This window comes from Heloderma suspectum, chromosome 3 (assembly GCF_057233095.1).
Source record: "Heloderma suspectum isolate Gila_16-S chromosome 3, 16-S_ref, whole genome shotgun sequence".
NCBI classification, from domain to species: domain Eukaryota; kingdom Metazoa; phylum Chordata; class Lepidosauria; order Squamata; family Helodermatidae; genus Heloderma; species Heloderma suspectum.
Genome location: NC_139460.1, coordinates 298,810,645 through 298,823,042, shown reverse-complemented (window position 1 = coordinate 298,823,042; position 12,398 = coordinate 298,810,645).

Here is a 12,398-nt window from a genome sequence, read left to right as displayed (position 1 = left end):
TAGAGTTTGTATCCAAAGATAACCATTGCCATTAGTTCTCCCAATTCCACCAGGTTTCTGTGTACCTACTATATCTATGTTCTCCTTTAAAACCAAGAACTTCAACTCCCCCACCTTGGCTCAGAGGCTTCTAGCATTAGCATGTACACATCTATGCAGTGTCTCTCTCCGAATGTCTCTGGCAAATGCATGTTCCCTACGACCCTTTAGCCTTGTGACTGGCTATCATGGCCTACTGAAATTGGGGTATTTGCCTGTTCTGGATAAAGCGGCACTCCCTCTGAAGGAGCAGGTCCATAGTTTGGGGTGCTCCTGGATCCATCTTTGTTACTGGAGGCCTAGGTGGCCTCAATGGCCAAGAGCGTCCATTACCAACTTCGGTTGGTGCACCAACTATGTTCATTCCTGGATAGAGATAGCCTAGCCACAGTGATCCATGCACTGGTAACCTCACGATTAGACTACTGCAATACGCTGTATGTGGGGCTGCCCTTGTGTGTGGTTCAGAAGCTGCAGCTAGTGCGGAATGTAGCAGCTGGGGTGCTCACTGGGACACCTACCTGTGCTCACATAACACCTGTGTTAAAAGAATTGCCCTGGCTGCCTATTAGCTACTGAGCCACGTACAAGGTTATGCTATTGTCATATAAAGCCCTAAACAACTTGTGACCAGGATACCCAGCAGCCCACCTTCCCTTATACATACTCAGGTGAATTTTAAGAAAATCAGAGGAGGCCTTGCTGGTTACACAAAAATGAATGGAATGTTGCCATGAAGTACCGAGATGGCAGGCCTTCTCTGTAGCAGCACCTGCTCTCTGGAAAACCTTCCCTCATGCAGTTCGTGAGGGAGAAAATGTGTCATCTTTTAATCCCTTCCTAAAAACACCAAGGCTTTCCCTGGGCTGTATGTAAACTGATTTGGTCCTTGTATTGTTTTTATTGTAGTTGTTGGTGAAGCTGGTGGTTGGTGAAGAGACTCCCTGCATATAGAAAAACAGCATGTCAAGGAGAAGCTCAAATCTACAGAAAGTTGGATTTTGTTTTGTTTATTGTGGAGATTCATTCAAGTGGTCCAACCCAGGAAAAGTTTTACTACTTGATTCTGCTGGTTGTATAAAGTAGCCCTGAGCAGGTTGCAGGGGAACAGAAAGAAAAGGGGAACTTCTGCATACTTTTGGGTTAATGCACTTCTAGGTACAGTATTCATGGACTAATTGCCAGTCCCAGACAAATGTTGCCCCAGTAATGTAATGTTTGAATTCCCTGACATTGGTATGTCTCCTCCTTCATATTGCATTGTCATGTCTTTCCCAATTTAATTTCTGTAGGTGTAGAACTCAGACAGCTGAGAAATGTCTCTCCTCTCGCTTGCTCTCACTGCCAGGAGGAAGTGAAAATATTCTGTTGCGTTTCATGAATCGCTTGTTGGCTTTTTGACTCATACTTTCTCTGCATTGCCTGCAAATGCTTAATACGGACCTCTGCTTTTCTTTCTTTTGCCAAAACGAATGACAAGCTTAGATTACTAGTTTCATTTTTTCTTCTTCCAGCAACAGCATCAGAAGCGTGAACTAAAATACCCTTAAGTACAGAAACTCCAGGCTGCCAGCAATTTAGCCAATGTTTGTTTCCCAAATTTCTGATAGCAGAAGCACACTCTTTTTCCTGTGTGACTCCTTGTTCTGGGCATTGTTTCTGATTGGAAGGAAGCCATTTCAAAGCATTCAAGTTGCGCAGAGATGTCACAGGGAATGCTGGGAGTTGTAGGACTTTTTTCTGTCTAAACCTGCCTAGGATTCTGCCTTAAATTAAATCACTTGATTTCTCACAGAATGCTAACACCTCATGTATCATTTATCTTGCAGCACACTACTGTGTGGTCTGCCACATCATTTCGGAATGCATGGATTAGACCAGTGGTCCCCAGCCTTTTTTGCACCAGGGACCAGTCTCGTGGAAGACCATTTTTCCACAGACCAGGGTGGTGGTGGTTTCACGGGCAGACTTCTGGCCGCTGGGACGCCATTTGCATCCCTGTTCTTTGCAGTAATAGGTTACGTAAAGATTTACATAGCCTATTACTTGAAGAACAGGGACGCAAATGGCATCCCAGCGGCTGGAAGTCCGCCAGCAGCCGGAGCCGGCAGGCAGCTCTGCGGACTTGCTGCGGAGCGGAGCCGGCCGGGGCCGGCGAGGATTCTGGGGAGGAGGGACGGTTCGCCTCCCCCCCCCGCGGACCACCACGGACCCAAGGTAAGGGGGTTTCACACACCCCTATGCGGCCCAGTTCCTAACAGGCCATGTATTGGTACTGGTCTGCGGCCTGGGGGTGGGGACCCCTGGATTAGACAGTTCTGAATGTCCTACAAGCAATGGTAGGGCTGGAGGTTACGCTAGGTTTCTGATGACAGGCTTTTAACTTAAAATGTCTTAGAACTGAGGTAGGCAAACTTCTTGGGTTTGTGGGCATATTTGGCAATTTGAGAAACTGTCCTGGCACCAGCTCAAAATGGCTGCTATGGGAGGCATGGCTAGTAGGGATGTTGGAGAATTCTGCCGCGGATCTCAGTGAGGCCAAATGCCAGTGCATTCGGCCCCCCGAAATCCGTGGCAGAACGAAGCCCCCCGCCCCACCACCCCGCGAAAGGCACGCGAAATGGAGCACTTACCTGGTGCTGTTCGCGCTGTTTTGCGAATGGCAGCCGCGTTTGCGGCCGCCATTCGCTTCTTCATTATTGCCGTGATAGGCTATATAAATACTTACGTAGCCAGTAGCCTATCATGGCTAATGCAGGGATGCTATTTGCGTCCTTGCAGAGGCCGTGATAAGCTACGTAAATATTTACGTAGCCTATCACGGCAAAAAAGGGAACGCAAATGGCAGCCGCCATAGCTGCCACCATTTGCGCCCCTGTTTTTTGCCGCGATAGGCTACGTAAACATTTATGTAGCCTATCACAGCAAAAGACAGGGGTGCAAATGGCAGCTGCTACGCCATTTGTGCCCCTGTCTTTTGCCATGATAGGCTATGTAAATATTTACGTAGCCTATCACGGCAAAAAAACTGGAATGCAAATGGCAGCCGCCGTAGCTGCCACCATTTGCGTTGCCTTTTTTTTGCCGTGATAGGCTACGTAAATATATATGTAGCCTATCACGGCAGAAGACAGGGACGCAAATGGCGGCTACGGCGGCCGCCATTTGCGTCCCTGCGCAGCCCAGGGGCCAGATGTACGGTTGTGGGTGGCCCCGGCCAGCGGCTCCGCAGAGTCGCCACAGAGCGGAGCCGGCTGAGGAGAATTTCAGGGGGAGGGACGGGGTGCCTCCTCCCCACCGCAGATGTCCCTGGGTGAAACCAGGTAAGTGTTTTGTACATCCCTAATGGCTAGTCACAAAGGGCTAGCTGCACATCTTCCCCAAAGTACAAGGCAGAGGTGAGATTTGAGGCCCAACTCACTAAGCAACTCCTTTGAACCCACAGTTTTCAGCATCATCAGAAAACTATTTCACAGAAGAGAAACTCTTTTTGTTCCTCTCCCCATCTACCGATCAACTCATCCCCCACATCTCTTTTATTCTCTCACTCTAGCTCAATGCCCATAGGGGTGTTCGGACAATTGTAGGGGGGAAACGAAGCCATTGTGGCTTCTCCCCCCATCCCTGTATGTGCCATGTGCGCACCTCTTGGTTACATAATTATCTGTGCTGCAGCATGGGTTGGCTGCAGCGTAGGAAATTATGTAAACAAGGGGTGTGCGTATGGCATCGGGGAGTGGGGAGAAGCCACAATGGCTTCTTTTCCTCCCGTGACTGTCTGAACCTGGTGACTGACTGATTCTCTCTCTCTCTCTCTCTCTCTCTCTCTCTCACACACACACACACACACATCATGGCTGCAACTCCCATAATCTCCAACCAGCATGGCCATTGGGGATGATAGAAGTTGTAGTCCAACACATCTCAATGGCACAAGGTTTGGGAAAGCTGTGTTACAGAGTGCATTTAAACACTTAGTCCCAGTGGTGTGGGAGTCTGCTTCAGTAAGTGATTTAAATGGGACCAAGGGGTGGCCCCTTCCTATCCTGTCATTCCCCCTGCTGTGAGGAAAGTGATGATCAGGAGCTAGGCAATTGACCCTGGAAGGGATCATGCAGTTGAATCTGACCACATGGTTTCTGAATCTGAAAAAAGCATAGTTCTGTAAGATTGCACTAATGCTCTTACACAACTCTTGTACATTTCACCAAGGCTTACACATGTGAGAATCTCCTGGTAGATGTTCCCCATGTTAATTAATGGGAAGAGGTATCATTTTCATTTTCCTTATACACCAGAATGCCTTGGTCTGGCTGTGAGCAACAGTGGAGGTGTATTTTTCTGTACTGAACTGAGTAGTCATCATGATATTAAGCTGATCAGCTACATTCTTCATGTGTATCCCTTTTATTCCTGCAATCTTTGAAGGCAACGGACCTGTTTTCTGAGTGTGGCAGATCAGACAAATTTTACATATTTGCGTCATCTAACCCCTACTGCCCAGTTAGGAAATTCTAAAACCAAATGTCTCCAAGAGAATTCTGGAATTAAAAATGAGATTCCAGTGGCTAATGCAACACAGCTTGGCCTCCAGACCCACAAGTAATAAAAGTGTCTCATCTCTGAGGTTTGCCAGATAAGTATCGGCAATGTCAGGCCATGGGAGATTGATCATTGCCACTCTTTACTGATAAGAAAGGAATCCAGAAATGGAGGTAAACATGTTAAATTTATAGTTATGTCTTCCCCTTAGCATTGTAAAAAAAGAAAGAAAAAAGAATACTATAAAACAATTAGCTTCATAACAAAGCCAGGTAGGCTATCAGATAAGTAACCTTATCTTACCTTATCAGATAAGTAAGCTTATCCCAGATCGTAAAATACAACAGATATGAAATAAGAAAACAAGCTCACAAGACAGGATGAAATCAAGGGAATATTTTTGTGTCACAAACACATCTGTAACATGTCAAGAAAGGTTAAAAGCTTTGCATAAGTACTGTATATTGTTATGGTCGTTTATTTTGATAAGATGTTTGGAAATTCAATAATCTTATTGAGACATATTAAAATTTAGGGTACAAGTGCATCTTTGGAATTGTTAGATAAGTAACATAAAGAAGTAGCAAAAATAGTTTGAACATATTTTATAGCATCCAAAACGCATATAAAGGAGGCTCAGAACACGCGACAGGAGGAGCTCTTCTCTTGGATCAGCCTCCCCGACCAGTTGCCTGTAGAATCAGTGTGGTAAGGTTGCTATTGATTATCACTGAGAACTACCAATTGTACTTGAGAAGCCTTGTTTAGAATGATGCTGAATATTTCATGTGTTTGAATTTATGCATGCATAAACTTTTGCATTTAGTGCTGTTATGCTGATACTTCTGTAGTAAAAGACAAATCTTGTCTTAGGGTTTTTTAAAGAAATAATTCCGTATCACCCATATCGAAAGTGAAGTATTAGGCTTGCTCTATTATGGTATCTGGTTTTGGGAGGCTTTGAATATGTGTGGCTAATCAGGTAGCTCAGAGTTGCCTACATACTGGTAACATATTTTGAAAGAACCTCTGAATCAGGACATATGCCACATGAGGTAGCAATTCTAGGTTTGTCACCAGATGTACATCACTTAAGCAACTCATGTAGCATCTTTCTGAAAATCTCTATACCCAACATTTGCTAAATAGACTTCACTATCAAGTGAGCAGTCAAAATGATATTCTTCTCTACCTGGTAATGCTTACCTTGGATTCACTTTGGTAACTCAAATTTATTTATTCTGAAACTGCTGCTGCTTCCCACCCTTTCTTATAAAGCTATATTTCACATTTATTTTGAAGCTGTGCTTATTCCCTTCATTTTTTTATGTTTAAGCCCATAATATGAGTAGATAAAATATAGAACCTTGAATTTTGAATGGCTCCAAGTGTGGAGTAATGGCTGTTACTATGATACAAAAAGAATATAATAATAAGAAATGGTTTGATAAAAAGATGTTTTGGATAACTGATCTAATAGTGAATGTATAAATGAAGTCAGAGGTCTGCTACTCTCATCCATGCCTTATAGTCATATCTCACTTTGTCTACTATAACTTATTTTAACCATCTTGCCCTCTTTTTATTACAATCTTATTCACAAAATAGAGGATAATTCCCTATGACAATTTTTGAGCTCAGAATCACTATGAAAGTATGGCATCCTGAAAAGAAAACACACTTGTTTTATAGTGTGTTGCTAGGGTGGCCGTATGTCCTCTTTACAGAGGACAGTCCTCTCTTTGAAAGGCTGCCACAGGATTGTCCTCTGTTTTGAAAGTGTCTACTATCTGAAGGGGTGTCCAGTCCAAGTCTGGTTTGAAGATAATGAACCACGAGAAAGAAGATGTTGCTCATCAACAGCACCTGGACAGCAGACTGAGCAAGGCATGCAGGTCACCTCATCAGAGTCTTTCCACATTGTAGTGAGATATATTATAATTCTATTTAAATAATAATAATAATAATAATAATAATAATAATAATAATTACTGACTTTGCATCTATACATATAAATTGGCATCTGCATTTCCCCCCCAAATTGGTGTCCTCTTTTTGTGTGTGATGCAGGTCCTTTCCCCCCACGCCCAGCAAATCACAAGTGGCCCCCCTATTTGGGACTGCAGCATCAGGTCTAAAATGATCAGTTGGAACTTGCTAGAGGAAACCAAGGTTCCATCTAGTCCAGCATCCTGCTTCTAACAACCAGATGCCTAAGGCGGCGGCAGTGGGGTGGGGTGGGGGCTACATTCCCTCAGGGATAATCTTTCGGGAGTGCATGCTGCGGGGGGGGGGAGTGCTAAATGTGGGTGGAGCTACCCTTTTGTCTCTCAACCCATTTTCTTTCTTGCTTGCTGACACCCTTCTCTCTCTCTCTCTGTGTCGCCAACAGGTTGCCAAGGGAGGGACAGTTTACTCATGCCAGTGGTCTGAACTGATCACTTGCAGGGGACATTTGAAATTAGGCTGAGGGCCACAGACTTAGCCTAAAGGAAGCCCACAAGCAGGACATGAAGGCAACAGCCCTTTATGGTTGCTCCCAGCAACTAGTTATTGGCTACTAGTCATGCTGGCTCTGTATTATCTTCAGTATCAGAGACAACTTGCCTCAGTGAATACCAGTTGCTGGTGAACATAAGCAGGAACATGTATACCTGTCTTCCTTGAGGAATGGGAAGTGGGTACAAGATGGGCATATAAGGAAACATTCTTGGTCTCCCTGCCATAATCATAGAATCATAGAATAGTAGGGTTGGAAGGGGCCTACAAGGCCATCGAGTCCAACCCCCTGCTCAAGGCAGGAATCCAAGTCAGAGCATCCCTGACAAATGGCTGTCCAGCCTCGTCTTGAAGGCCTCCAGTGTGGGAGAGCCCACCACCTCCCTAGGTCATTGGTTCCATTGCCGTATTGCTCTAACAGTCAGGAGGTTTTTAAATCATTAGTAATCATTCTTATTCTTATTAATTCAATGTACGTGTTACTAATGCAAGAAGCAATCTCAAAGACAGTAGAGGATGGTTAGTTGTGGTTCAATCACTACTAAATACACAGATGCTGGTAAATATTAACTACTCATAGTATTTAGGAGTAACAGTAATAACAACAACAACAACAAAGAGGGGGCAAAGCCCATCAGAAAATGCAAAATAAGGTAGAAACTCATGCGTGCAAAAACACTGGTCTGGTTTGGATTCCCCCCCCCCCTCTTGTCTGCATCACACTTGAGTCTCCACCTCTTAAGTTTGTTTTGTTTCTGTTTCAACTCTGGAACAGAATTAGGATGCAATCTGACAGCAGCTTCACCCAATAACTTTCTAAGCAGGCACTGGTGGATATACTCAATCAGGCTATGAATCACTGATTTGGACTGTGCCATTTAGCATGATCCACAGAAAGGCTGGCACAGTCCTTATGTTGCTTGTCAGCTGTATATCTGATTCCGTACAGCTGACACTTTCAAACTCTTCTGTTTGGATATGTTCTTGCATGACATGTGTGCCAAGGCTGTCTGAGTGTGTCTTTTCTTTTCAGCTCTACATTTCCACTGTGGCAGCCCCTGTGCATCTTTCCAGACAGTCCTGGGGACTCCCATCACAGTCATACTCTTCTAAGCAGAGTACTTCCTTCCTGTCAAATTGTTACAGGGATGGTATCAATGTACTGTACTACATTTCTTATGAATGGGACAGCTCACGTTATTAGAGTTAAGTAGAACTGGAAGTCTTACTATTTAGTAGATGGCTCTGGAAATACTATCCTAGTAAGTACAATACACGTACAAAATTTTCCTGCGTGGAGGTTTTGGTTTGCTTTATAGTAAGAAGGAAGAGAAATTTCCAAAAGCTCTTTCTTAGAGAATCCAGGAATCTAAACTTCCCAAGCTGTGCATTTTCCTGTTCAAATTTTCTTGGGGATGCCCTTTTGGCAGGGTCTTGACAGATACTGAATCAAGACCTCCAAGAAACAACAAGAGACTGAAGGCAGGAAATGACCCTGAACTGTGAGAGTTATATGTCAAAGCAACATGTAGTCAGGAGGTGGGTGGGATCTGTGGAATCTTCTCTGGAAGTTCACAGTTCCACTTAGACAAGCCAGCTGTAGCTGGGGTTGGATGAAATCGTATTTCGGGATGTTCAAGCTCTGATTTTATGATAGTAAGATATTTTGGGGAGGGGCAACCACCCAGCCATGAGATTTGTTGTCCTTATACCCATGAGACTCAGTGTTGAACAAGATAGACCTTGAACAAGATAGATCCAAGAGTTCAGCACTTATGTTCTTATTTTTCAACACGTGAAAATGCTACTTATGAAATAGGAGGGCTGATTTAAACATTATACCAGCTACATGAAGGCGGACTGAAACAGTTTCTGAACAGAGATTGCAGCCTGCTCCATGGGCATAATGGGCACAGTAGATCCCCATTATGATTTTATACCCATAGGATGGAACTGTTGCTACCAGGCAGGTTTTTCAGCTAGCCTCCCCATGACAGAGAGTCCAGCCCAAAGTCAGAAAGTATTTTTCTTTACTTGCTTCCTTGACCCTTCCAGTCTCTCAGTAATCAAACACTGCATAAAGCCATCCAGTTAATAAGTCTGGGGTTCATTTGTATGAGCACTATTTGGCTGGCCTCCTTTTGGTCTCACTTCAAAAAAGTAATGAAAACTCATCTTTTCTCTCTAGCATTTCATTTGGTGCTCTATTTAGTTTTTTTAAAATTCTTTCCTACCTCTAGGTTGATTGCTGAAGTCTTTAACTCTTTTTCTTCCTTTTTCTCTCTCCCAGCTAGTGTACATTTTTGCCTTTCCTCCAAATTCGCTCTCCCTGTTGTCTCATTTTTTTAAAGTTTGTGATCCTGAGGGCAGGGATGCATATTTTCCAATACTGTAGAGCAAGCAGTGCATAGGAGATGTTTTTATAAACATTTAGACCACAGTTGGCAACATCTAAGGAGCTGGGGGGGATTTCTCCCCCCCAGAACTCACTGGGCATTGCCCCCCACCCCACTGACTTTGCCACTGAAACTGCTGCCATGGTGGCAGCAAAAAAGCAGTGATTTTGCTTGAAAACAAGGCACACAGGAAGCACGTGCCTTGTTTGGAAGCAGAATGGCATTCCCATGAGGCTTCTGGCCACATGATTCTGTTTCCAAACAGGGCATGTGGGAAGCAGTGTGTGTGTGTGTGTGTGTGTGTGTGTTGGGGGGGAGGAATGAGTGCCACAAAAATGTCCACGGGGGGCCACATGCGGGCTGTGAGCCATGTGTTGTCCACCCCTGACATTTATATTCTGCCTTTCTACGATTTTTTAAAAAATTATGGCAGGTTACAAATGAAAATATAAATTACTTCAAAATTAAAAACAATCCTGACAGATCAGGATGATGGAGAAAAGACTGCCTCAACAGCATACATTGTTTTGTGCAGTGCCTCAACTGTCTTCCAGTGAAGCACTTAAGAGAAAGCTGCGATACTGAAGTCCCTAAGTGTTCCACTTTCAGCCCACGGCAGCTTTCTGCCTGTGACAAACATAAATCATTTTAACTCTTTCCCCATGAGCAAAAGGGGACACATTGCGAGTGTGTGCGCGCCTGCAAATTATTCCTAATTTCAGGTGAAGATCACACAAAAGCAGCTGGTGGAGAGTGAGACGACTGCACTTTGCTTACCCATGCATTTTGTTAACAGTTGTCAGGCGGTACCATTTAGGAAGGCGTGGGCAGCAGTTTCAGACCACAAGTGATTATTCTGCAGGAGCGCTTATGTCACTGGCCAACTCGCTGCTGTGCTTCTACACACTGAGCAATGCCAGCCAGTGAGGCAGTCCACTAGGGGAAACTGCAGGCTGCCATGGCATAGCAGTAGAAGGAGAGGCCTTCCTGCTGTTACCTTGAGGGACCGGGGGGGGGGGCTGCGATGTCAGCATGGGAGGTCCCAGCCAGCACTGCGGAAGCACATGGTAGTTTGTTTGTTATTTAAAGCATTTCTACCTTGTTCTCCAGCCAAAAAAGGCTTCCAGAATGAATTACAAATATGAATAGTAAGAACTCAGTCCCTGCCTTCAGGCTCACAATCTAAAAAGACACAACACAAAAGGAAAGGGATTATGGGGGAGGGGAAAAAAGCAAACTCCGGCACTAGTTTTTACTTAACAGAGTTCTTATAGGTGCTCTTTCTGGCAGGAAGGGTAAACTAATCCACCTGCAGATCCTTCTCTGTCCAATGTATGGGCACAGATTGGTCTCCCCCTTGCTGGGATGTTCTTCCTGCGAAGCAGGGGAAACAGCCTCGCACTGACCCTTGGTCCCCTGGCCAATAAGAACATAAGAAGAGCCCTGCTGGATCAGACCAAGGGTCCATCTAGTCCAGCATTCTGTTCACACAGTGGCCATCCAGCTGCCCACAGTAAACTGACAAGCAGGACATGAGTGCAACAGCAGGACACGAGTGCAATGGAGGAGGCCACAACCCTTCCGCTCTGCAGTCCCAGGGTTGCTGAGTGGATGGTTGTCCTAGTGCGGAAGCAGGCTACTGATACCATCAGAATGACCATCCACTCAGCTACTGTGCACTTGCACAATGCTGGCTGCAACACCCCTCGCCTCCACCGAGCAACCAATGGTACCAGTGGGAAGGGCTCTCCATTGTCATGCTGTGGTAGCCAGCAGCTTCACCTAGCAAACTGCCTTGTCAGCAAGCGGCTGCCAATAATGGTTTATTGTAAACCAGAAATGGACAGAAAGTAGACCACAGCCACTGGAAGAAAACTGGCCCATTTCCTGTGGACCACTTAGCACCTGCTGGGCATTGGGATTCTTGCCATGAATGCTGGGCTATGTGGAGGTTGATCTGATCCAGCAAGACACTTACACAAGCATGTATACTAAGCATCACTCAACACAGATGAGTAAGGTGGCCACATGTCTTCTTTTACAGAGGATAGTCCTCTATTTGAAAGGCTACCAAATGGAGGACCATCTTCTGTTTGAAGGTGTCCTGTATTTGAAGGACTGTCCTGCCTCCTGTCCAAGGCCATTTAAAAGACAAAGAAAAGGGGAGAACAAGGGCCCTGAAATTAGCCATCAACAGTTAACATAGAAACGTAGGAAGCTGCCTTATCCTGAGTCAGACCGTTGGTCAACCTAGCCCAATATTGTTGACACTAACCGGCAGTGGCTCTCCAGGGTTTCAAGCAGGATTTTTTCTAGCCCTACCTGGAGATGCCAGGGACTGAATTTGAGCCCTTCTGCATGCAAAGCTTGTGCTGTACCACTGAGCCATGGCCTCTTCACCTGGACACTTACAGCAGACTGATCAGGCAAGCACACAGGTCACCTGGTCACTGTCTTCCCCACTATGGTGAAACTGCATTTCTGTTTAAATTATAATACTTTGGAATGATCCAGTTGTGCCCATGCACTGCCATTGTTGACTTAGCACTAGTGGAAGCTAATGCTTGAAGAATGCCAGTAGCTCTTGTTAGAGTGATGGGTTTCCCAGGATCCAGGTTTCCCAGATACAGGCACTCTTGAATGAGACTGCTTTTCTGAATCCATTTCAGTCAGAGTTCAGACCCAGTTTTGATACTGAGATGGCCTTGGTTGCCCTGTATGATGATCTGTGTTGGGAGAGAGACAGGAGAAGTGTGTCCCTCATGATACTCTTTGATCTCTCAGCAACGTTCAATACAATCGATCATGGTATCGTTCTGGAGTGGCTGTCTGAGTTGGGAGTTGGGGCACTGCTTTGCAGTGGTTTTATTTCTATCTGGATGGTCATTTCTAGAGGGTTGTGCTTGGGGGGAGGGGGTATTG